Raw genomic sequence first — 27,593 nt, forward strand, 5'->3', positions numbered from 1 at the left:
AAAAGGAAAAAGGAAAAAGGAAAAAGGAAAAAGGAAAAGAAGGAAAGAAAGAAGGAAAGAAAGAAGGAAAGAAGGAAAGAAGGAAAGAAGGAAAGAAGGAAAGAAGGAAAGAAAGAAAGAAAGAAAGAAAGAAAGAAAGAAAGAAAGAAAGAAAGAAAGAAAGAAAGAAAGAAAGAAAGAAAGAAAGAAAGAAAGACAAAGTGTGGTTCACCGGGTCTCAGGGAAGGGCAGAGAACCAAACTCAGAGGTGAGATCCAGGACTTGACATACCTTAATTCAACATTCAGAATAACACTTTTCTCTGCAGTGGGCTTCTATGGCTTTCCCAGTCACCCCAGTTTCTGAGGGGCTAGGTGGGAAAAGAGCAGCTGGAGAGGACACTGTGAATCCATTGACCACCTTTCAGATGGAGGCTGTGAGGGGTTCCTGCGGGGGCTCCTCTTGCAACACTGGGCCTGTGGTTCTCCCCTTTCTGTAAGGGCTCTTCTGGTATTAACCCATGTACCAAATTGGAACCTGACTTAATTTTTTTTGTTGTTAGTTAATATATCATAAAAGGAGAGCTGGCTTTCTCTGCAAATATCAAATAGGCAATAAGAAAAATGTCTGCAAAACTATATGACTTTACTCATCTGTAAGGTGGGGGATAAATAGTATTTTATCTTATAGAATTGTAAGAACTAAAAAAACTAATGTAAGTCAATAGCATTGAGCATACAGGGTCGGCTTGCCTCTCAGATGCCATGGGCACCTTCTCTTGCTTTCTCCACTCTTCCATCAGTCATAAGCATAGTTTTTTGTTTTTTTATGGCTTCTGATTTATCTGGAACACACTCTTTTCCATTCAAAGTCTGGGGTCAGTATGCCCACATCTTAGTTATGAGGGAGGCTGAGAAAATGCAGTGGAAGATAACTTTTACCCATTGCTCAGCTACAAATACTTCTTTTGAAGACTTGTAACAAGGCTGAAATTGTACACAGTCCATCAAGGAAAAGATCATAACCCCTAAGTCAAGGCTGGTACACAACAGTTGCTCAGTAAGAGCTGTTTGAGTAATAAAGTTTTAAAAAGCAAAGAACAGGGGCACCAGGGTGGCTCAGTTGGTTAGGTGTCTGCCTTTGGCTCAGGTCATGATCTTGGGGTCCTGGGATGGAGCCCCATATCAGGCTCCCTGCTCAGCAGGGAATCTGCTTGTCCCTCTGCTCCTCCCCTTGTTCGTGTTCTCTCTCTTTCTCTCTTTTTCCCTTTCTCTAATAAATAAATAAAATCTTTTTTTTTTTTTTAAAGCAAGGAACAGATGAACCATATAGGTAAAGATTCATGCTGTGTGGCACATAATACTCAAGTAATCAATGTATTTTCTTCTCCCAGTTTATCATGCTCACTTCTCTGGAAACTATGTTATACAAACCAGTTATATTTAACAATTGGAGAATAAGTTTTCTGATTTATAGAATAGCATGTTAAATGGTAAATATACATTCTACAAATTATCAATTTAAATGTAGTTATTGTTAAAGATTTTTTAATTCAATTGTAGTTATGTAGTTATTGTTAAAGATTTTTTAATTCAATTAACCCCCCTTTTTTTTTCCGAGTTAGAAGCCTCTACAGTATTACCCCTTGGACATTGAGTGTTATATCCTTAGTTAATATTCTGAAAATGAAAGTAAATACCAGATAATAAAGACTTTTAATTTTAGATCACCTGCTAAAGTAACTTTTAAACATACTTTTTCAGTAATTATGATTAAGAATTTAGTATTGGGGCGCCTGGGTGGCTCAGTTGGTTAAGCGACTGCCTTCGGCTCGGGTCATGATCCTGGAGTCCCGGGATCGGGTCCCGCATCGGGCTCCCTGCTCGGCGGGGAGTCTGCTTCTCCCTCTGCCCTCTTCTCTCTCGTGCTCTCTGTCTCTCATTCTCTCTCTCTCAAATAAATAAAAATAAAATCTTTAAAAAAAAAAAAAAAAAAAAAAGAATTTAGTATTAACATTCTACAAGGCATTAACATAAATGTTTAATAGTTTTTTTAAAAAAATAGCACTTCGGGGCGCCTGGGTGGCTCAGTCGTTAAGCGTCTGTCTTCAGCTCAGGTCATGGTCCCAGGGTCCTGGGATCGAGCCCCGCATCGGGCTCCCTGCTCAGCGGGAAGCCTGCTTCTCCCTCTCCCCTCCCCCTGCTTGTGTTCCCTCTCCCACTCTGTCTCTCTCTGTCAAATAAATAAACAAAATCTTTAAAAAAAAAATAGCATTTCATTTTCATTAGAAAGCAATGCTTTCTCAAACATGCAAAGTAGTCTTTAATTGTCTCATTTATTAACCTTCATTTTTGCTATGAAATGTTCATGTCCTCCACAAATTACTTGCTTTACTAATGAAGTAATCATTATCATCGACCAGATTTTCTCTGTATTCAATCACTGGAATTCAATAATTTTATTATAAAGATGGTATCATTTTCTAGGCAAGGAACTGAAAAAGTGGAGGGGAAGGTAATTTACCATAGTAACTCTGAATAATCTTATCTATCTCTGAAATGTGGGGGTTTTATGAAATTACAAAATAAATACAAAAGTAATTCAAGATGTTTTGAACCATGGTAAATCAGAGTTAAGCAGACCATGCTGCAAAGCTATTTACACAACACAGCATTTTTGGCCATCTGGATCATTGTTAAACTAGACCGACATAATGATGAAACACACAGGCAGAAGGACCAGAGCCACGTGCAGCAAAGCCAGCTGTCACCTCAACTCTATGTGTGGCCCCATGTCTGGACATGACATTAAATCAGAGGTTTCAAGAAAACACTCTTTCCACAAAAATACTTATTTTTTAAAAAACATTACACATAATATACATTAAAGGAAAATGCAAATAAACAAAATCAGAACGAAAACCATTGTAATCCTACCATATAAGTAAATCCTGTTAACGTTTTGGTGTATGTCCCTTTAATTACATTTGTATATATGTATGTATGTGTGTAAGTATGTTTGATGCATGTGTAGATATAGACAAAAATAAAGTTATACTGTATAACCTAATTTCCTCACCTAGCAATATTTCTGGCCTCACAATATTCCATGGCATGGATCTACAAAATTATTTACCCAATCCTCTCCTTGGGTATTTGGGTTATTTCTAATTCTTTCAATATAAGCGTAATTGTGATAAACACACACTGATAGACTGCCTTCATTTTTTTGACCCCTGTTTTCAAACCCTACCCCTCCTCCTCTTCTGCTTGCCCCCATATCTGGGGCAAACCCCACAAACCCTACAGGGACCCTCATCCCAGCCCCAACCCCAACAAAAAGCAAAGCCACTTTCTCGTCCCTCTTTTTGTTCCAGTCATTCTGGATGGTCTTGTTATCTGAGTAATAAACCTTTTCTTATCCCCTTTGTGCACTGCACGTGTGACATCATTCTCAACATCCAAACCAAATTTGAATGAAGTATGGATCCCGCTGGCCACAGGATCATGACAGTAGGGTTGGTGCTGTAAGCAGGATGGTCTAGGTGATGACCATCACCAGCAGGGGAGCTTTGTTCTCTTGCATCTGGCTTGCTAACTGGATCATCTGCCTGTGGCAAGCATACACTTTGAGCTGCTGTGTGCCAACTAGCATGAGTTTTGAGTTGTGTTGCTACCTGCTGGCAAGCTTGCATGTGAGCTGCCCTACACCCTGCTGTGTTTCTAGAATCCTACCAAGCCTCTGTTATAGATGTAGCCCGCTTAAAATCACAAGTTTCAATACCTGACATTAGGGATATAGGTGTGGGATTGGAGCTCCTCTGAAAGCGGACCTGGGTTGTTTGTCTTGGTCAAAATCGATCTGTGTGACAGATTAAATCATGTTTCAATTCCAGCTGATGGTAGGCCCATTCATGCTGTTACTTACAAATTGGCCCACTTTGAATTGTGTTCTCTACCAAAAAAGGGCTCTAGAATCTATCCAGACTGCAGTGGAACATGCACTCCCAGAGACTGTCACTGTGCAAGAAACTCCCTCCTCAGCCCCATGTTACACTCCATTAGAACAACCACCTCTGGCCACATACTGAACCCTTCTGGAGATGGAGGCTTTCACCAGCCCTGAGCCTCTGACTCCTCAAACCCAACTGACTGTTATGCCTTGGGTTATGGGAACAGAAATCTGAAGGCTCAGGATGACCACAGGGATCTCCTTACTAAAATGGAAACAGTACTTACAGATAGAGCCAAACCTGGACCCTTTGGTACATTCTACCTATAACAGAAAGTGGCTTCACCTGTCCTCATTCCCTCGCCAGGGACAATGGCACCAGAGGAGGTCACGCCTCTTCAGACCCACTGGCCACTTGGGAAGCCCACAGGAATCAACTGGATGATCAGAAAGGGAGTTTATATACTTCACAGATGGCACATGTGAGGGAGGTCCCCAGAGAGTTGTTTTGTCCATCCTCTAACTGGTACATCCCTGATCAAACAGCATCCAAGGGTCAGCATCACGGACCAACTTCAGGCAATTGTCTTAGCACTGGAAAAGGAGCTGGACAATTATCAGCCCTTTCTGCACATTTTTACAGACTCTTGGGTCACTGACAATGGTCCGGTTATCTGTTGCAGTCAACAGCAATAGTAGTTCTTTAACCAAGGTTTCTTCTGATAAGAATTTCTTGCTTTACTGATACTCAAAATATAAATCAGGGTCACACATGTCTCTACACATACTAAAGCCATTGAACAAGGTCTCACCAAGACACTCCTTATTAACTCGTTCAGAGTTCCAGCCATTACTGATACAGTACCAAGGCACTCATCTTACTTCTCAGAATACACAATCCTGGGCTCTTGAACAAGGCATCTAATGGAACTTTTCACTTTCCTTACGAGTTAGGGTTCAGGCCTCACAGAATGTCATAACGGCTTAAATGAGCTCAAAATCAGTTAATAAAATATGGCATATTTCCATTATCAATCCAAAATCAAGAGTGAATTACAATAAAGTGTCTGACTCTATTTTTGATGTTTGACCACAGACAGCTTTCAAGCCCCACCTGGGTGGGTAAGAAGACCTGGGTCCTCCCTTCTTTTGGTGCCCCAGAAAATTCAGACCATGCAAATGGCTGATCCTGCACAAAAACACTCACCCCTGCCCCATTTCCTAACCACAATCAAAACCAAAGCCACTCATCTCTCCCTCCAATCAAGCCTTTCCAAATCAGTTTGGGTGTCTGCTCTGCTCTTCCCAGTAAGTCCTATTATAAGAATTATAAACTTTTTTTTACAGCTTCTTGGTGCATGTGTGGTTTCATCAGTATCAATATCTGAACCTATTCTGGGTGAGGCATTGATCCCACCCTTGCATGACGACCACAAAACATATACATACATGGTTGGGTATTTATCTAATTATTGCCACAGGAAAAATTCTTAGAAGCAGAATACTCATGGTTTCTGCTTTTTACTCTTTACCCAGTGATGTAAATTATCTGTTACTTGCAAATATTAAATAAGATGCTCTTTTATCTTTGCCAGTCTGATAGATGAAAAATAGTACCACATCATTTAATTTGAATTTATTCGATTCTTAGAGGTGTTAAAGAAGTTTTAAAAATTATTTTTCTATATTATTCATCTATTTTTTTTCCTATTGTGTACTTCTTATTGATACCAGGTGTCCTTCTTGCTATTAGTCTTTCTCTTTTCCTTATTAATTCCAAAGAGATTTGTGTATTAATATTAATCCTTTATATATGCAATCTAATATATTCAAATATATATGAATTTGTAGATGTAAAATATAAACAATTTAAAAAATATGTCACATACATATACAAAATAGCATTTGTCCAAAAATAACATTTGCAATTGCCTTATTTTACTATATGGCACTGCTTGTAATAGAAAACCTTTAAGAAATTGTTTTTAGCTTTTTTATTTTTAAGTAATGTCTACACCCAATGCAGGGCTCGAACTCACAATCCCAAGATCAAGAGTCACATGCACCATCGACTGAACCAGCTATGTGCCCAAAGCTTTAAAATTTTTGTATGAAATTCAGTCTTTCTTTTAATGGACATTAATTTTAATTTCACGGTAGATGTAATATTAGGATTTTGATAATGAAAATAGAAAGTTATCCAGCAATTTTGGTCCTTAATATGATAGTTTGCCATATATATGTTTAAATATGTTACTATTAACATATATTACTATATTAATCATATATTAAGTTTAAACACATATTAATATTAGGATGAGATGTTGCCACTTTGTAAAGAATTCCATTTAAAAAGTATATGGAATAACAGATGGCTACAAAATTCAGTCTTCTAATATTAGTTTACTTGATAATCTGAGATTTTTTTCCCTCTAACAAGTTAGGAAAACTTAAAATTTTTAATTGTAATGGAGAGGAGGGATGCCATTTTGGGTATTTCCTATGATATCTACAAATTTCCTTTAATTACTGAGCTAATCAGATATCATACAAGGAGAAGTGGCTTCTGAATATAGCAACAGAATTCTCATTGTCAACATCCAGTTTTAAAATTCAGAATCTATTGAATTACAGAAATATTGTATGATTTCTCATGCTCCCTTCAGTTTATACTCAAAATAGCAGTCTGTGATTTTATTAAATTTTAAGTCAGACCATGCACCCCACTCTTCTACACCTTCCAGTGGCTTCTCATATCACTTAAAGCAGTGATTCTCTGCAGTGATTTTTGCCCCCAGTAAATATTTGGCAATGTCTGGAGACATTTTTAATTTTCATTCTGGGGGGAGGCTACTGTAATCTAATGGACAGAGGCCAGAGATACTACTAGACATGTAACAATGCATTGGGAAACGGAGTAACAGGCCTTGCTAAGACATGCAAACCTCTAGGGGATTTGCCTCTTGTCCCCAAAAATTATTATTCTTATTCTTCTAATTCTCCCCTCCCTTACTTTACTCCAGGCACACTGGCCTTACCTTCTGTTCCATAATCAGTCAGAAAGGCTATCACCCCAGGATCTTTGCACTGCTATTTCTTTGCCTGGAAACCCTTTCCATGCATCCCAACATGGTTTACTCCTTTCCTCCTAGCACGTCTCTGCTCAAATGCCATCTTTTCAATGAAGACTTCTCTGTCCACAAGCTGTCAACTTTCAAACTCTCCTACCCCCAACACTTCCAACCCCTCCTTGTTTTTTCTCTTTGGCATTTACTACTATCTAACAAACTATGTTTTGCTTATGTCGTATATTGTCGTATTCCCTAATTAGTACACAAGCTCCAAGAGAACAAATTTTTGTCTTTGCTGCCTTCACTTTTTTTTCCCAGTGCTGAATCCCCAAGTACCTTGAACATTGCCTGGTGGTAGTGTAGGTAGTCAAAAAATTGTTAAATGAATAAATGAATGAATGTCCAAAATCTTTGATGTTGTGTATTTGTTGTACCCCAGAAACTCTACCATCTCCAATCCATAGTTGTGAGTGATGGTTTTTCAAGTTAGTTTAAGTAACAGGAAAAATTTGGCCATATCAGATCAATTTTGGGGGGGCCCATTTCTTCAGAAATTACAAATTTAAAGAAAGGATTAGAGACAGAAAACATAGAAAAATCAGCACCCCAGCCAATGCCTTTTCTAAATCTTCCCTAAGAATTGTTTAGTTTCCAACTGTGTTCTGAGAAGACAATTTCTTTTGCATTTTCAGAGATCTGAGGATAGAGTGATTGCTCTATTTTTTTTTAATTAGAGAAAGTCTACTTTCTACTGCTTTTTCTACTGCTCTATTCAACTTCTAGGATACTTTAACATTCTGCTAAATCTACTAAAGGAATCCAATCCTTACACACATTTTTTAAAAAATTGCTAAATTGTTTGTATTATAAGTCAAATCTGGACTTATTTCCTGAGTCTAAAGTAGAATGCCATTTATATGAAGCAAATGAAGCAAGAGCTACAATCAACCAATACTCATACCCTGATGCTGAATAAATTGAGTTCCCCCTTGGCCAAGTCAACAGACGAACATTACAGACCACATGCAGCTCATAGGGCTTGTGCCTATCAAATTAAGGGCTTCCATCCCTGCCAAACTGTCATAGAATGGATTGAATACACTACTCCAAAATCTACTCATGTGGAAAATTTGACAGTGAAAAGAGTATTTCTCTAGACTTAAAGATGATTGAAAGCAAAATGTGAATTTGAATCTCATAAAGTTGATTCTCTGCCTTCATCAGCCAACAGATCAAATGAAGTATACACCATGCCTCCCTTCTCCCTGATTTTAGGTCATCAGTTTATTAACGCAGGTAGAAATGCTGCATGGTTCAGTAATTTGTGAAGATTTGTTTTCAAAACAGGAAGATGGCTATAGTTTAATTTTGGCAGTAGGGCTGATATCAAGTGAAGTATTTATCTCAGTCCCAAAGTCCAAACACATAAATGTGAAGGGAAATTTTATGGAGTCAAATTGAGCCCTCAGAGATACTTTTCAAGTATGCTAAGTCCACAAAGCTGTTTGTGCCTTCCCAAAATATAAATCTTAGTTCATATTCCACTACTGCTGCCTTATGTTTTGTTTTATATTGTTTGGGGTGGGTGGAGGAGAGGAATGTATGGGACAGAAAATAGTTGGGAAGTAAACCCCTTGTACCACAAACAATGTTTCTGTTCAAGCATGTGATCCAGAGACAGCAATGTAATGTCTTCTCCTGAGCAAGCAGGACTCATCAGTAGTGATGGTCAAGAGAGCTGCACTGGGAGAGTCTGAGGCTGAGGGTGCAGGCATCTCAGCCATCTACTTATGCTCTGAGTTGTGGGAGAGGCTTTGGAGTTAAACAGACTTGGGTTTGCATTCTGGTTCTGCCAATTACAAGCAATTTTTAACCTTGTTGCATCATCTATAAATGGGGATGATGCTCTTTATATCAAAGGATCTTTGTGAACATTAAATTAAATAATATCTGTAAAGTGATTTATACATAACATTCAATAAATGATAGTCATTATTTTAGAATGATAAAATATATACCCCCCCCCACACACACACTCATACATATAAGCCCCACACTTATTTATAGCCTCTTTTTTCCAAAAATGATGAGAGGACATTTTCAAAATACATTTTGAAAAAATTTTCAAAAATTTACAAAAAGAAAAAAGAGAAAGTTAAAAAATTGGGATAAGGGCCAGTTATGATAAGAAAATAAGAGGAAGTCAGGTATGAAATTAGTTCTCAAAATATATACAAAAGATTTTTAATTTCACTGAAGTTGGGCCAGAAATTTTACTTCAAATCTTGCCGAGAGCAATAGGAGGAAAGCTGATCATTTAAAGAGGTTCTTAGGGCCAAAAAAGTAAAAACGTTTTGTTCAGATGGAGCAAAACTATTCTTTATTTAGCAGGCTAAACATTCATACAGTCAACAGAACGAGGAGTTTCACAAAGGTCTGTTTCTTAAATACTTTTCAAAATAATCCAGTGCCATTTTGCCAATGTATTTGTAATATAGAAAGTGATATATATAAAAATGCCCATCATTCCTTTCAAAAGAAAAAATCCTCTTATTCTAAGGCAGAAAGACTATGTATAGAGACAAACATAATAAGTGAACAAGGTGATTTCAAACAAATCTCCACTAATTCTTTACTTCTCCACCCCTTCTTTGATCCCCTTCTTCTTGAAAGGAGCAGAACTTAATATTCATTTCTAATAAACAGAATACAGTGAAAATGAAGGTATGAGGTTTCAGACACTAGGCCATAAAAGGACAGGCTTTTCTCTTGTTCTCTCTCTTTTCCTTGGATTACTTACTCTGAAGGAAGCCAGCCGACATGTTGGGAGCTGCCCCATGCAGAGGCTGATGTGGCAAGGAACTGAGGTCTGTTCCCAATAGCTAGTGATAAACTGAGGCTTCCTATTCACATATGATACAGGTTGGAAGTAAAGCCTCAGCTACAGACAAGCTTTCAGATGACTGAGGCCCAGACTGGCACCCTGACAGCAATGTCAAGAGAAACGTGGACCTAGAACCACCCAGCTGAGCTGCTATCAAATTCCTGACCTGCAGAAACCGAGATAACCAGGGTTTGCTGTTTTAAGCTGATAAGTTTTAGGGTAATTTGTTATACAGAAATAGAAAGCTAATGCAACTTCCTTGGAGAGAAAAGCTAGAAGTTTAAGCTATTTGTAATTGGTAGATAATAAAACATTGCTATTGGTTGCCTAAAGACAAAATAAATATTTGAGTATTTTTCAATGGGACAAGAACTGCATGTCTACAAGATTTTGCAAGCTTCTACTTATGGAAAAATACAGATATGCACAATTTAATGAGTCTAATTGAAAACACTTTGAGTTTCTTTCCCAGGTCAAAGTGATTTTTTTTCCATTTCCAGGTTTTGTTTTTTTTTCCTTTTGAGCCCCTTACAATAACTAATAACAAATATTAGAAGATGATTGGATTCAAAGACTTGATGGTAAATGTAATTAGCCTTTAAATAATGCACAACAGTTGTACAAAGGGAATAATTTGTGTGCAGCTATGAATCTGTTGCAAAAAGTAGAGGAGCTAAATGGTCAACAGATATCATTCATTGCCTCGTTCTTTTAATTGAAAACATTGACTCCTACTATGTCTTATGCACTGGGCTAGATATTCCTGATGCAGACATGAAGCCCCAAACTTGAGTCAGCTGATTTTTACAGAATACGATGAAGTTCTAACCAAACCGCCCCCATATCCATAAAGTCATCCCCAGTTATCAAAGAGGCCTTTCCCTCTTTTGGACTCCTATGGCATTTGTTTGCATAGCATGTATACGTACAACCTTCCTTACATTATTACAGCATTTATCTTACGGCCCCAACTGGACTTCCTTGAGCTCAGGAAGAATGTTTCCTACATGCTTGAATTTCTCACACTATATTCCTAAATGTTTAAGACAGAATAGGAGCTCAGTATTTGTATGACTTATCAATTGATGCTGCTTAGCATTATGTAAATATACATTAGATAGATAATAGATGATAGAGATGGTTGAGAGAGAGGGAGGGAGAAAGAGGGAGATATGTATATTCTTACATTTTTTTCACGTGTCCTCATTTTCCTTCTGGGAAAGCTGGAGTTACATGTGGAAAGGAATAAAGAGAACTACTTTGGAAAGGACTACTGTGCTCTTAGCACAGACAAACACATCACAGCTAAAATCAGAAAATATAGAGTAGTTAACACATCTGGGTTCTAGCTCTTCCACTAACAGCTCTGTCAAACTAGCATATTACTTCTCTGAAAACTAAGTGAAACTTAGTTTTCTCAGTGATTAAATAAATCTACCTATTGGGTTGCTGGGAAGAATTAATAGATGACACATGTAAAATACTTAGCACAGTTCTTAGCACATAGTAAGTACTTAATAAATGGTAGGTGGTAGTGACATTCACTTGCAATAATACTTTGCAAATTGCATCTAGGAAAGTTCAAAGTTGGGAATGCTCTGATGGTATTAGCCCTCTCCTCACTGCCTTTGACTTCTTCTCCCCCCACCCCCCCACCCCACTTTCCTCACAGTTAAACCTTCTGATCTTGACTGAAGATTCCCAACAACTGGAAGTACTTAGCCTGGTCCTGAGTGGCTTATAAAATTAAGTTATTCCCTAATTTGAAAAAGTGGCAACCTCAAGCTGATTTCTCCTAATTTACAATCTGTTCACTATTCTTTGATATCTCGTTAATTTGGGGGCACTTTCACCTGTGCTCCTAACACTACATCAGACAAATCTATCCAGGTTCATATGAAGGGACTTCTGATTTTAAGTTGTACTTCTAGAAGTCTCACTTAGGACTCCAACTGTGTGGCCAGACTTCCCAGTCTCAGAGACTATCCTAAGTTCACTGACTAAAGACTTGGTTTGGTTCCCTTCTTGAATGCTCTATGAACAGATGCTTTACTCACCTGTGATCATTCCCAATCCTGCTTCCTCTATGACCCTGGTACCGCCCACAGGTGAACAAAAATGTCCATTGTTCCCTAAACCCACAGGTGAACAGGATATTTGAATGTCTACCATTCCCTCAACAACTAACAGAGTAAACAGAAATTCCAGGCTGAGAATTTTATTACCCTCTTGCACAACTGACACAAGGAATGTAGGGAGTTAGGGTAAAATTATTTCAGTAATAATATTGATGAATCAGAAAAATGTGTTTTTCATTTTTGTCTATGCAACTTCCTCACACACTATATGGTTCTTCCCACTCCTAAATTTAGCATCTTTTCACCAGTTGCATCTTCTATACAAAGGACCTGTCCTAGCTCAGTCCAACTATGGTTCTCTTTCAAATACCATCTTTCAAGGAGCCCTCTCTGTGCTCATTGAAGTGTGAGGTTCTGGGGTGGGGCAGAGAAATGGTTGTGTCAGTGAGGTGGGGATCATATAGAAATAGAGAAAGGCTGAGTCAGGACTAGGAGTTTACCTGTACAAAGTAGGGTCTACATTTACTGGAGTTAGATATTCAGAGGCCAAGCTGAGTGAGGTCAGAGAATGTCCCAACCCCAGAAGGGTGATTTTTCCATCTAGTCCCTACATTATCCTCTATGGAGATCTGTGAAAAGCCCATGTCTAGGCCCTAATCTCAGATTATTCAGATTCTCTAACTCTGTTGCTGGAAATGAATGCAGGATTTTGATTCAAATACAAAGTTGATCTATTTCCAGTGTTGTTATGCAATACACTGAATGTTCATTCTAGACCAGCAACCATGCTAAAAGTGTTATCAGCATGTACTTTTTTTCCTTGAAACCATTTTATAGATGAGAAAATTACACCTTGCCCAAGGCCATGCAAAAACTAACAGTCAAAGCTGGGATTCAAGTTGTGGGCCCCCAAACCCCAAACCCATTCACAATCCCTACCCTATATAGGCTTTTCAATGCCCCTGCCTCTTGCTACTGTTGCCATAAATACAACTTACTCTTTAGGACTTGTCTGCTCTGAAAGAATACCATAGACTGGGGGGCTTATAAACAAACACTGATCTATTTCCCACAGTTGTAGAGGCTAGGAAATCTAAGGTCAAGGTGTGGGCAGATTCTGTGTCTGGTAAGGACACACATTCTGGTTCATAAATAGCTGTCTTCTCACTGTGTCCTCCGAAGAGGGAAGGATGGGGAAGCTCCCTGGGGTCTCTTATGAGAGCACTAATCCCATCAGAAGTCTCCACCCTCCTGACCTAATCACCTCCCAAAGGCTCAACCTCTAAATGCTATCATATTGGGGATTAGGTTTCAAAATATGAATTTGGCAGGGAGTGGGGGAGAAGACAAAAGTTCAGACCATTGTAGCATCACTAGAGTCAAACAATTCAGTAGAGAGCTCAGCTCAGCCATTTCTCCAAATATAGCTGGCCTAGACCTAACACAGGAGACAAATGCCATTAAGATGAGAACTAATCCAACTCTTTCCTGATGTCATTCTGCAGTAAGGAAACAGACCCTACATGAAAAATTACTCCAGTGCTCCCCTCCCAGTAGGATGCTGACATTTCTCCACATTTCTCATACTATCCTAATAGCAGTCACATACAACACTGGAACAAAAGATTCTGAAGCTCAAGCTAGCCAGGTTTGTCGATATTATTATGCCTGTGTGTGTATGTGTTATAAAGATGTGTCTTTCCTTTATTTTTATTTATTTTTAAATATTTTATTTATTTATTTAGAGAGAGAGGAGTAATGGGGGTAGGGGCAGAGGGAGAGAGAGAATCTCGAGCAGACTCCCTGGTGAGCATGGAGCCCAAAGCAGGGCTCAATCTCGCCAACCTGAGATTAGAACTTGAACCGAAATCAAGAGTCGGACACTAAGCTGACTGAGCCACCCAGGCGCTCCATGTCTTTCCTTTTTTAGCATCAACTTAAATTTGTAAAATCATGGGGTGCCTGGGTGGCTCAGTCGGTTAAGCGGCTGCCTTCGGCTCAGGTCATGATCCCAGGGTCCTGGGATCCAGCCCCGTGTCGGGCTCCCTGCTCAGCGGGGAGTCTGCTTCTCCCTCTCCCTCTGCCTGCCACTTCTCCTAGCCTGTTCTCTCTCTGTGTGTGTCAAATAAATAAATAAAATCTTTAAAAAAAAATTTGTAAAATCAAGGCAAACTACCACAAAGAAATGAAACTGGAAATAGAATCTGTCATAATCTCCTTCTTCAGAGTTCCACAGCTTGGATTGGGATAGTTGTTTAAATTAGAAATCCGTATCTGAGTAGCTAGGAAAAGGGGCTCAGCTGCTTTTAGTGCTGCCACTTTCAGATTTCAAGAATGCTTAAATACACGTACAGCCTAAGCAGAGAAGAATGCGTTACCACCACAGCTCTAACCCACTGACATATATCATATGTGTTGGAAGGTAATAAGTATTTTTCTCCTAGCTCTAATGGGATAAATGCATGTGCTGAATTTCCAAGAGAATGACTAAAGAACACACAGCATGAGAAATGTCAGGACACTTCTGCCCCAAATTTAAGCGGCCCCGGATATCCACTGACTTCTGAAATGACTAGATCAACATGAGCAAACCAATCTTTCTTGGCAACTTCAGCAGCACCCCACAGTATCATGAGTATCCAGTAGTCCAAGCTGTTCAATTTGATCGTGAAACAAGGTCTCTGACACTTTCTCCCCAGACCCAGACATTGGCCAGTCTCTCCTCCACTGGTGATCACATTTCCCCCATCTGTGAAATCAGAAAACTTTCTCCTCTGCAAGGAAGGGATAATGGATTAATTATCTACTGTCTGCCAAAGGATCATCAATTTCTCTGGGGGAAATATCTAAAACAGTTATGGATAGTAACATACAGAAATGTGCCCCCCTGCTGTTTTCTCTCTTGGCCAACTGGCAGCTACTGGAAGATGAAGGGCTTCAGAAAACACTGCCTCAAAACTTCAGGGTTCCAACAACATGCAATCATAGCACAAAATATTGCACTTGGCCTTTGGTGTGAACAGTCATCCCATCTCCTCTTCCTTTACTCTTAGAAAACTTTGTGCAGGGTGGATCATCTGTCTTTAGAGATAGGACACCTCTGAGCTTCTACAACACAAGCAGTAACTTAGGAAGTGTTTTTCAAAATCAAAAAGGTCTATGTCACCAACAGCAAAGAAACCTGAATAGATTAAGGGTATTTATTAAACTTCCCATTACTGGTAAAGGTAGATTCCCATGGGCATAGAATACTTCAGGAGAGTAAGTTGCAGACAGGGTTATGCCCCATGACTACTGAATGACCTTTCCTCCTTTACGGTTCTGACACTCTGCTCTCTTAGCGTGACCAGCAGTGTGGAAGGATCCTAGGGCTCAAATAGAAGCTGTATAAATACTCTTTACTTGTGACCAGGGAGCCAGAGACTCCATGAGCCACCCTGCTTTACTTCCTCAAGTCACGTTTACATCTGGGCCTCATTTCTTTTCTTAAACAGATTTTTAAAGGTATTTTTAGGTTCACAGAAAAATTGAACAGAAAGTACAGAGATTTGCTATATACATGCCCCCCACATGCACAGCCTCCTCACTATCAACATCCTGCCCAGAGTGGTGGATGTGTCACAATTAATAAGCTTACATTGACACATCATTATCACTTAGAGACCTTGGATTCATCATGGTTCAGTCTGGGTGTTGTACAGTCTATGGGTTTTGACAGAAGTATAATGACATGTATCTACCACTATAACTTCACAGAATAGTTTCACTGCCCGAAGAACCTCTTGTGTTCCATCTATTCATCCCTCCTCGTCCCCCACCCTGAACCCTGGCAACCACTAATCTTGTTACTATCTGCATCGTTTTGCCTTTTTAAGAATGGTATATAGTTAGAAGCATGCTATATGGAAGTTTCCAAATAGGCTTCTCTCAGCAATAGGCATTTAACCTTGACAGCTCATTTCTTTAGTGCTGAGTAATATTCCATTGTCCAGATACACCACAGTTTATTTATCCATTCAATAACTAAGGGACTCTCGGTTATTTCTAAGTTTTGGAAATTATGAATGAAGCTGCTGGGAACATCTGTGGGCAGGTTTTTGTGTGGACATCCATTTTCAACTCATTTGGGTAAATACTAAGGAGTACACTGTTGGATCATATGTAAGAGTCTGTTCAGTTTTATAAGAAACCACCAAACTGTCTTCCAAAGAGGCCCTCATCTCTTCCTTTTATCCAGAGGAAATTTGCCTTAGGGCTCCAAATTTCTCCTGTTCGTTGTATCGTCATCTTTACCATCATCTGAATGGAGCCAGGCCTGGAGCTGGGATACCTCTGACCTCTTCCTTACCTCTTGGATCTCTGGTCAGGGCCCCGTGGAAAAAGGTGCTGACTCTGAGCAGTACAGCACTAATCAGGTGGCCAAAAGTCCTAGCCAGAAACCCTCCAACATCTGTTTTGTGTCAGCAAGAGGCTGCATCCCAATCATGGTTCAGTCAGTGTATTGAATGGGCCATTTTTCCTAAATGCAAGCCAAGCTTGAGGATCAAGACTCACCAAACCTCTTCAGCAATTTGCATGTTGGGCTGTCAGGGTGCTCACCTTTAGTAGTTGGTCACCTTCCATCAAGCTCTTTAGAATTTTCTCAGTTTGAGAAACACCTCACTGTCTTCAGCTAGGTTAAAGGGTCTGGAGCAGGAGAAAGTCTCTAGTTTACTATCTAGGGATTCCAATTTCCATATGAATTCTTAACTGGATGAATGAATGATGAACAGACACCTCTTCTACAGAGATTTAGATGTACACACATCCTCTTCCGCACCCTGAGGGGCCCTGCTGAGCCAGTCAGTCTCAACAATGAACACAAAAGGAGACATCATGGTCACTGAGACCTGCTCAGAATTCTCTTAAAGACAGAACACTGCCAGAAAATATCAACATGTTAATTCCACAGTCTACAGAGATATACACATAAACCTGCAAACATATACAGTAATGAAATGCAAAGATCATAATAGCCACATCGTAACTGGATGGCCCCTGATTAGCAACTTACTAAACAGGATGTAAGTATGAAAATCAGGATTAGTAAACAATTTTTTTTGGCTGGTCTTAATTGTGCCAATATAAGGTAAGCTTGTATTTGATTAAAATTATTTTGAGATCTTGTTGCCATAAGTAAAAACATCCTGTGTTGAAACTGCACTTCTGAATAAGAGGCAGAAGAGAGGGGCAGAGTACACGATACTGGGATAGGGCCTCAGAGCAAACATGTGGCACAATCATACTAGGTATTGAGGAGTGTTCGGTAATGGGTCCTCTGCACTGCTCTGAGTGGAGTACAGTAACCTGGGGAAATAGTGGAGGCCAGGAGGACACCCAGGCCAGAAGAGGCAGGGGGAGAGGGCAGGTACTGGAACCCAGAGAGAACTGTGCATAAAGGACAGCCTTGACATCCAGAGACACATGCAGCCAACCTATAGCAAGAGGACAGGGAGGGAGCAAGGGAAATAAATACCCCAACCCATTCTCCTCCCAAAGTCCAATACCGTGCCTCGGCCTTTCCCTAGTAGAACCTGTCTGGGAGACAGAGCAAGGGTAGCCTGTGATGCAGAGAATAGCATGAAGGAGCAATTGCCTTACTTAGGCTTAAATCTATGCAAGTTCTGTTTCTTATTAGCATGATTAAAGTGCCTCTCTTTAATATTCAACTGCTTAACTAACCTTTTGGTTTAATCACAAAGGAATGTAACTCTTCACAGTAAAGCTTTTGATGACCACAAACATGGTAAGACATTTGCTATAGGAAACCATACTCACTTAAATTAAAAAAATGTTATCTGAAGTTAAATTTACACACTGAAGTTATAAATGTGCTCACCAACATCAACCTTATAATCAATCCAGCCCTCTGTAAATGAATTCATCCTTTTTGTGTACATGAATTCATCATGTGCGTTTTCTTTTAAGCAGAGAGCATTCCGTCTAGTGTCCTATAGCTATAGAAAGAAAAATTAGTCTCACCTCTGACAAATTTATCTGAACATATCACAAAGTTACTTTGCTTTTTCATGCAAGATAATTCTTTATGCTCTGGAGAACTTGCCTGTTTTTTATACTTATATAAATTATGGTTAGACTTCTTAAACTTTGAAACATACAGAAAAATTCCAAATTATTAAGATTTTTTTACACTAAATGGTCTTTTATTTAAAATCACCCAAATAAAGGTGACTCCAGACCTTTGTAGGATATGTAAAGCAATTACCTGGGGTCAGGAGAATAACAATAAAATATTGATGTGTACGTCTGTCTCTTTGAAACTAATCTGTCTATAAGAAATGTCAGCTAAAGGATAAAGCACAGATCCACAGTATTCAGGATATACTCTGTTCTCTTTATGCCTAACCTTTGTGGCAGACATTAGCCCTGTGATACCAAGACTCTGGAAAATTGACTTAGTAACACTCCTTAATATGTATGCATCTAGGACAATACTGTAGGAAAACATTAATGGTGTATTTGCCTAGGGCGCTTAGCCCCAACAGACAATGCAAACACATTTTATTAGACTTAAGCATCTATTTTTATGCTTTTATTTTTTAATGCAAATTATGTAGGTTTCTTTGTATACTTATGTACAAGCAAATAAAAAGAGAATTGATTCTCTTCCTAAGGAGTATGCCTAAGCAAGTAGTTACAGGTCAGTTCTAGAACCTTTTCTCTAGAACCCCTCTGTGCTTGTTGGTTCTATCCTCCAAAGTCCCGTTCTCCATCCAAACCCTGTACTGCTCAGTTCTTAGAAGGGATTTGGTGGTGGTGTTTTTACCAATGCTTTTGCTCAAAGTCAGATGTTATCAAATCCTTCTTTGTCATCCTCCAACTTGAGATTGGGTTTAAAATAAAAGAAAGCAGACACATTCAGTTTCATGAAACTACACTTAGAGTGATAAAGTTTGAAAACAGAAAGATGGACAGGAGAGACCAAAGGCAAACAAAAAGAGAGTGGCACTATTATTAGATGAGGAGGAATGTAAGATTATAGTGTCCAATAAACTGTCACCTTGACTTGATCCTGTACAACTTGCTCAACCCTTTCTAGGTAGCCATTATTAAACACTAGTGTGTGTCCTTCCACGCCTTTCCCCATGATCATAGAATTACACACATACACACACATAACTTGATTTGGGGGATTATTTTTATCTACAAATGATTTTCACATTAATAGTCTCTACAGGTACCATTTCATACTTACACATGGAAATCTCACCAAGAAAGCTGGCCGATCTAATGCCTTCTTTGATTACACATGATTTGAAACTTTAATCTTACATTCTATGTCATCTAATAATATTGCCACTCTCCTCTTTTGTTTGCCTTTGGTCTCTCTTGTCCATCCTCCTGTTTTCAAATTTTATCACTTTTAAGAATGTTATCTGCTTTCTTTTATTTTAAAACCCAACCTCTCAGTTTCTATCTTTCAATAAGAGAATTTGACTAAGTCATATGCAACAATTTATATACTTTATTCTTTGCCTCTTACTTGGTTTACTTATTTTCATTTTCTTATGATTTCCTCATTCTTTTCTCTTGCTTTGGCTGTTTTGCCAGTTATTCCCTCTTTCCTCTGCATTTAACTTGAAATTCTGTATTTTCCCATTCTACCATTCCAACGCTCATATGCAAACACTTATTTATCTCTTTTTATATGAAACCAAAATAACTCTTTCTCCCAACTTAGATAAGCTATGTCTCCACTATGTGTTCTTCCCCCGCCCTCCCCAGCAAGTCCACACTAAAAGACTTGACTTTGTCCACTCTCGCTCTCGATGATGAGTACTGTAGAATGAGCTCTTTACTCCAGCCCACTTTACCCACACCTAAATTCTACGTTTCTAGGGCAAACATTTAGTAACTCTTCCCTTCTTCTACATCCCTTCTGTTTTAACACTGTGAATTTAGCACTTAAATGATGCATTCCTTGTTCCATTATCACTATCCATTTACATGCATTTAATTTACATTTGTGTATTTTTATACCTACTTATGTACATTTTAAAGTTTATTGCTTGCCATTCTTTCTTCTTTTTATCTCCATTTATACTGAGGTTTCTTCTGCTGTAAGATTTTCAAGTACCTTTTCCATTTGGGGTGTGTGCTTGACATTCTCCCTGAATCTTTGCAAATCCACAAATCTTTCTCTTCCCTTAGCAGATGAGTTACATCAACATTCTCGGCTTGCACCCGATTCCCCCCCGGTGGTCTACGGCAGTGAGTTCAACATCTTCTGGCTCCCAGAGTTCCAGTATCATTTTTCTTCCTTTGTAAGTAGTCTATTTTTCTCTTCAGCCTGAAATCTTGCAAGATTTTCTCTTTCCATCTTTCACCTTCTCAAAAATTTTCTAGGCCTATCCTTCACATTTTCCAGCCTTTTCTATCATCTTTTACATTTTCCTGAATTTCTTCTGATTCCTCAGTTAAAAAGTTGCCAAGCTAAAAATTTTCCAATTTTAAATTATTGTTACTTAACCCACCCTCTTTAAGCATGTTACCATGCTCTATTCTCTTCTCCTCATGCTTTGTAAATGAGAAATATGCAACGAATGTTTGCACGTTTGCTCACTCTCCAGAATGTGTCGAGTGCACATTGTGTGTCAGGAACTCTTCTAAGTGCTGGGGGTACGATAATATCTTTTTTAAAGACCAAAATGCTTGCCCTTATTGAACTTGCTATTTTTTCATCTCCCATCTTCTACCCACTGAAATCTACTTCCACCCGTCCACTAGGCCAGAATTGCTCTAGCAAAGATAGGGAACGAACTGTAATTGCTAAACCCACGCCTACTTCAGCAATCTGGGGCATTTGTCACTTTGTTCAACGTCTTCTTGATTGTGATAATGCAACTGTATCAGTGAAGATGACTTCCATTGCAAATAAAGGAAAACTCAACCAAACTGGCTTTAAACAGTAACCATTTGTAAATGAATATAACTGAAATTTTCAGTTAAGATAGGTTTCAGAGCCAATTTGATTAGGCAGTTCATCAAGAACCTGGTTTCTTTCCTACTATTCTGCTTCTCTGGTGTAAGTTCCATCCTATGCTGTAACAGTTTCATGTTTCACATTAACAGGCCACACCTCTCAGAATAAGATGGTCTCTCAGGAGTTTTTCCCCCCAAAAAAATCTCTAGCAAATTTCCTATCATGTCCAATTAAATTTAATTGGGTCTTTACCCCTTCCTCAATGAATCCCTCTCACCCTGGAAATGCTGTGTTCTGATTGTCTCAAATTTGGGTTCTTTGACCGCATCATTATGGCAATGGTATAGGATTACTCTGAATGGCTATATAAACCAGGACTCATCCCTAGAGCTGGGTTTAAGTCAGCTTCTTAGGAAACACATCAGTGACATAATGGAAAGATGTGTGGATGCCCCCCAAAAATCTGGGTACTGTTTGGAAGGAGGAGGTTAGGGAATTATTGCTGGGTTGATCATGCATAAATGCTAATCAGTTTCCTCCTAGACCATGAATTAAATTTTGTGGCTGCCTACAATTTCAACGTACAGCAATTCTGGGTATTGTAATCTGCTATTTCATGATTTTAACTACCAACTGTATGATGGGCACTCTCAAATCTGTATTGCAATCTCAGCTTCTTTCTTGGAATCTAACTTTGTATTTCCAGCTATCTTGGCTTGTCAGTATTTCAAATATAACTCATCCAATATCTGTATAGACCTGACCAGCAATCCAAGATAGAATCCTCACAAAAACCTTTGGTCATCATCTCTTTTGGTTAATATTCTCTCCAAAACTGAGGAGGCATTTGCTATCTGCACCAAATATTTGGATCTCCTTTATTAATGTGCCCCTTGCGTAGCTGCATATTATAGTCATTTAGGCACCTGAGAGTTTCATGGAGGAGAAATTTTTTTTAAAGATTTATTTATTTATTTATTTGAGAGAGAGAGAGAGAGAGAGAGTGAAAGAGCGAGCACAAGCACGGGGAGGGGCAGAGGGAGAAGCAGGTTACCCACTGAGCAGGGAGCCCAACGCCAACTCGGGGACTCAATCCCAGGACCCTGGGATCATGACCTGAGTCAAAGGCAGACACTTAACCAACTGAGCTACCCAGGTGCCCTTCATCAAGGAGAAATTTGTTTAACCTTTGCTCCTGACTACCTCTTTCGTCCCAAAGCTCTATCTGCTCTTACAACTATCAAGTCAACGTGGTAAGCCAACTCAGTAGTATGGAAAGATTAACGTCCTTACCTTTTGTTCTTAAGCTTTCCTTGAAGTTTTGACCAGAGCTAAGTAATCGAACATACTTTACTCTTTTGTATCTTCGTATCAGTGCTCTCCTGGCTGGAATTTTCTTTTCTCCTTGGGCTCCTGCATGAAGTGTTCCCTGATTCACCCCAGACAGATGTTAGTCTGGCAGAGTTACTGACTCTCTTTCCCGACACCTTACACAGACTTAATCCTCTAGTACTGAGATTATCTACTGTTGTCCAGACACACTACATCATAATTAGTTTTATGTCCACCTCCATAGCAAATGGCCATGTCCTTGTTAGGTATGCAAAGATGCAGTATGTTCCAAAGAACGGAAGAAGGGAAGGAGGAGGAATATGCTGCCGTAATAATGCAGTATGTGATCTTAGAGCATTGCCTTCAATTTTCAGTGGACAGATTTTATATGAACAAAAGGGAATAATCTGAGGATGAAAATAAGGATCTGTATCTAAATCCTTTTATTAATTACAGTTATGTACTAGAGCCCCAAACTCAGCAAATTCTCTTTTCTCTCTGGATCCAACAACAATAATTTACAAATGCAGATCATTCTAATCAGCCAAATTTTTTAGGCTGGCTCTGGAGCAATATGGGATATGCAGTTCAATGAAAACGCTGGGACCGAAATGAGGCATGTTACATTAGTAATGTGGCTCTGGTTTCACGTGCTACAGTACAGATTTGCATAGGCACTAAATTAGAGACAAAAATCTCAGGAGGATGGCAGATATCTTTCTGCCCCATTTAACAAACACAACTTTTTCTCGTTTCTTAGAGATTGAGCTCTTGTTTCACTTTCTTATTGCCTATCAATCAGCTTGAGAAGACATTTGCAATTGTATTTCCTTCATAAAGACATAAGTCGGACAGCTGCCGACGACACTCATCTAAAAGCTCCTTTCTAAATTACCTCTGTCAGACTGTGTAGAAAGTAAAAGGCACACTTCAGTCTTATTTGATTAAATCAGGGAATGTACCAGCCAGCCAAAGAATGGAAAGTCCTTTCCATTTATATGCTCCATTAACTGCACTTCACTGAAAAAATAAATCTCAGTGCAATTCTTTACCTCGTTCCTCTAATTGCTACTTACAAATTCTTTTCTCTCAATCATTCTGTCTTTCATAAATCAGGAAGCAAAAGCATTTGAGGCCAAGGCCCGGGCTCTAATTTAACATGATTTGCCACCATGCCACTATTAATGCCAAAGACAAATAATATACCAAATTACTATGGGAACCAGGGCATGAGAAGGTGAAAGCCCTCCCTTCCATAAGACAGGTGGGGCTTTGTGGAACCTTATGCAACACCATCAGGGGCCATGTCATTTTGGCAAAATTCCTCAGAATCTTCTCATTCCCAATCCAGGAGCTGTGTTGGCCCATCCTGCATCCCCTGAAACCTAACACATAATTGGTTCTTACTTCCAAAGGAGAAATTACAGGGTAATCATTCACATCGCAAAGAGATTATTCGTTATATGTTCACTTTCAAGAAACAAAGCATGTGACAAAATACTAAAAAAACCAACATAGAAAAGAGATCAACAGAGGGTTATTATTACCATTAAAATAATATATTTTACTTTATAAAAGCACTCATCTCAAAATTCTCTAAAGTATATAGTATCCTTTTACCTTGAATTCTTATCTACATCTAGATTATAATTTCAAAATTGGAAGTGAGGTCACATAGTTAAATCAGTCAGAAATAAAAAACAAGTATCTTTATAGTTATAAATCAATGGAAAGAAATTACCCTGTTTTCTAAAACATTAATTCACCCAGTGCTTCAGTGATAAGGCTTGTTTCCAGTGATATAAAACTACCCCAATACATGCATCTGTGTTGTGCCCCCTACATCCAAGGAAAGAGTTCTCCTACAACTCTTCTCCCCGCTCCCCACCAAATATTTCTTCCTCAGCCTCATCCACTTATATTTGCTCTGTTTCATCCTCGTCCTCATGCAAACAAAAAATGTCAATTATAAGGAAAGAAATCATTGAATTTCCACTGTAAGAAAAATATTTCTTGAGAGGAAGAGACAAAGAAAATGCAAAGCACAGTACTAACATGATAATATATAATTGCTTTAGAGAAAAGAAAACTCAATTGTATGTATGTTAGTGAATGGGGTCATTTGTTTGCTTTTCTGAAATGTTTTCTCCATTTTATTCAGAAAATGCCTTAAAGAGTTGAGCTGAAGTAAGCAACCGCATTCCCCTTTGCTACAGTTCTATAAAATGTCAAGTCAAAATTGGGGCACAAATGCACTGCTGGTTACCAGAGTAGACAAATCTTTGCCACACATGCTGATTTCATCGGGATTCAAATTATTGCTAACAGTCTTGGGTTCGTTAAATTCAAAACATATTTTATGGAATATTTTGGCCCTTCAATTTTAAAACCATGTGTCCTTTAATGAAAATTTAAATTCAAGAGAGTTTGATTTCATTTGAAATCATTAAGATTTAGGTAAGCTTCTTGATGTTGACCAAAAAGGTCTGCCAAACCTACAGAATAATGTTGAGTGAGAGGACTGGCAGTCAATGAGAGGCCAGTGTTGGAATGAGGGCACTAGTGAAGGAGTGGGTGCAGTGGTCTGTAGACACCAACAAGTCAGCCGTGAAACTCTGGAGGAGCGGAACAGCCCGGAGGGTGCAGATTTATTTTTTATAAAGCGTCCAAATCATTTGGCACACCTACTTGCCTTTTTTAGTAGATGAAATACAGTTTCTCACATCTATCTTTTCTAGTTATGTGCATGTCCATGCATGTGTGTGCATACACACCACTGTATTAATAAAACACAAATTTCTTGAATAGGGAGTTTTTTCAAGTTTTTTAAAAAGTAAGTCATTTCCTTAGATGACTATGCAAGTATTAGGTGAGCCATGAAGTCAGCAGAAGACCTTGTGCTAGAATACTACTACTGGGTGGCTCAGTCGTTAAGCATCTGCCTTCGGCTCAGGTCATGATCCCGGGATCCTGGGATTGAGCCCCACATCGGGCTCCCTACTCCATGGGAAGCCTGCTTCTCCCTCTCCCTCTGCCCCTGCTTGTGTTCCCTCTCTCGCTGTGTCTCTCTCTGTCAAATAAATAAATAAAATCTTAAAAAAAAATGTATTGAGCACTTATCACATGCCAAACACCCTGCTGATGACCCCCCCAAACATCTCATTTAATCCTCAAAACAACTGCATGAAGTGAACATATATCCGACCTCACACCTTTTCCAAAGTCACACACATCCTTTCTACTTATCCTTTATAAAGCAGTTTAGAAAAGAATGTATGAAAGTAGGCCATGCTGGGAGGCTTTTGTTTCAGGCTTTATTGCTTCAAAGAATTGGCATCCCTGACATGATAGGCAGAGGGAAGTGCCATTTATTTGTGCCAGGATCAGAACCTGATGGTGACAGTCTACATACTAGAGAGTCAAAGTTCAGGAACTAAACACTGTACCAGGTTCAATCTAACATAACAAAAAACACCAGGGGGTAAGACTTTTTGCAACAGTGTTATATACTGTATCATTATTCAAAATATTCACTGCTCCTCTGTGGGAGAATTGTTTTTTATCTCCCCTTTCTGTTGACAACAGGTTTAGCCACCAGACTTGCTTTGGACAATGAAATGTGAACAGAAGGTGAAACATGTCACTTTTCAGAGGCGTTCAGATCCAGCACATGAATCGCTGTGTTTCCATGTTCCCTTTATTATGAGCCCAGCAGTGCCCTGAAAGGAACTTCTCCATCAGCCTAGGTCCAAGATTGAAGACAACAGATGGCAAAACCCCAGACAGCCCATGGTGAACATATAAATGAGAATGAGAAAAATCAACTTTTTATGGTGTAAAGCCCCTAAGTTTGGTAGGTCATTTGTTACCACACATTAACTTTGTCTATCCCTACAGATACAAACAATCCAACACAGTGATTAGAGGATGAAGTCAACAAACTGCCTGGCCTCAAATCACAATTCCAGCACTGTTATTTATGTTATTGAAATTTAGTTCCAAAAATCTGACCCTTAAATAAGCTGAGCAAATGTATAACAAATCAAATTTTGTCCCTTGCATACTCCCACTGGCTAAATGGACAAACAAGTAGGATGGATAATTTACAATTGGTTTACATGAACCAAAATAGGTTACAAAGCTCATACATCTCAAAGGCTTTTGTAGAAGTGTTTCCAATACATAACCATGTTGTAAATTTCAAGTTCTAAGTGACTTTGGTGCCATAATTCCTTTCAATAACACTTATCTAGTGTTTGTTCTGTATTTGAGTTATGTACCTGCTTTTTTCTTTCCGTTACTGGAATTATAGAACATTATTATTTCTCTATTTCTGATCTTCTTCAGACATTGAAGTATCATACTCAGAAAATAATGGTATGTGATTTTCTGGTAGGTCCTTTGACCATATTTAATAATTCATTTCTTATCCCTGTTTATCATACTTATAAGTTTTGACAAGGAAAAACATCTGTTCAGGTAATTATACCCTAAAATGCTTTCAAAGTGATTTGGAGTTGCTTATAGATACCACCACAGGGCCAAGGACAAATTGAGAAATGGGTGCAAAGGAGAATAAAGGCAGGCCTGTTAGAGGGATTCATTACATAAAACTTGAATGCAGCAGGAGCTAAAATAGTTACAAATGCTCTGTTAATTCCACTTTGAGATTCCTAGTGCCCAAAGCAAAGAGAGAAACAATCACTTACCAGATACGTAATGTCCCAATAATTGTAATAAGCAATCACTCAAGAGAAGCACAACTTCTTACGTCATGGGAATCTGTCCAGCTTCTCCTCTGTGGGCCAACACAGAAAATGTGAGATAGCATCCTTAGCAGTGTCCTTATCAACAGCCCTACAAACACAACAGCAAAATACAGATTTCCTACTCTGCATTCTATTAAGACTTTAATTCCATCCTATGACTTGAGAAAATATCCAAGATGATATATCCGTTCAGGTGATTTATTCGCAGTAAGCTTACAAAGCTGTCTAAGTCATGTTTAAGTCATCCTTACGTATAATGTGCCATGTGGCATTTCTGAACTAAATACAAAAATAAGTATTGAAACACTGATCATGGTTGTAGATACTCTGTAGTGTGTGTGCTACAATTTATTTAGGCCTAGATGTTGGAAAAACATTCTGGTTTATTTGCAAAAGAATTTTGAATAAGCAAGATCAAATTCTTTTATTTAATTCAACTCAAGATCATACTCTTCTATTCAATCCAACAATCTCTACATCCCTTGCCATCAACATTTTTTTCTATTGTCATCTCCAATTAATAGTTATTTTTCATTTCAATTTTCT

The 27,593-nt window shown here is 38.8% G+C and overlaps 1 long non-coding RNA gene across 2 annotated transcripts in view; it reads right to left on the reverse strand.

The window, feature by feature from the left end:
- The window catches only part of LOC123858805 (uncharacterized), a 140,197-nt gene that overhangs the window by 97,163 nt on the left and 15,441 nt on the right, over positions 1-27,593 (reverse strand). For both annotated transcript variants that reach the window (XR_010410402.1, XR_010410401.1), the window contains exon 2: positions 26,988-27,076. This is a non-coding gene — a long non-coding RNA (uncharacterized LOC123858805). The remainder of the gene's footprint in view (positions 1-26,987; positions 27,077-27,593) is intronic.

The sequence above is a fragment of the Mirounga angustirostris genome, unplaced genomic scaffold, assembly GCF_029215605.1.
Source record: "Mirounga angustirostris isolate CCGP_5_RB_7025 unplaced genomic scaffold, mMirAng1.0.hap1 SCAF_4, whole genome shotgun sequence".
Lineage (NCBI taxonomy): Eukaryota > Metazoa > Chordata > Mammalia > Carnivora > Phocidae > Mirounga > Mirounga angustirostris.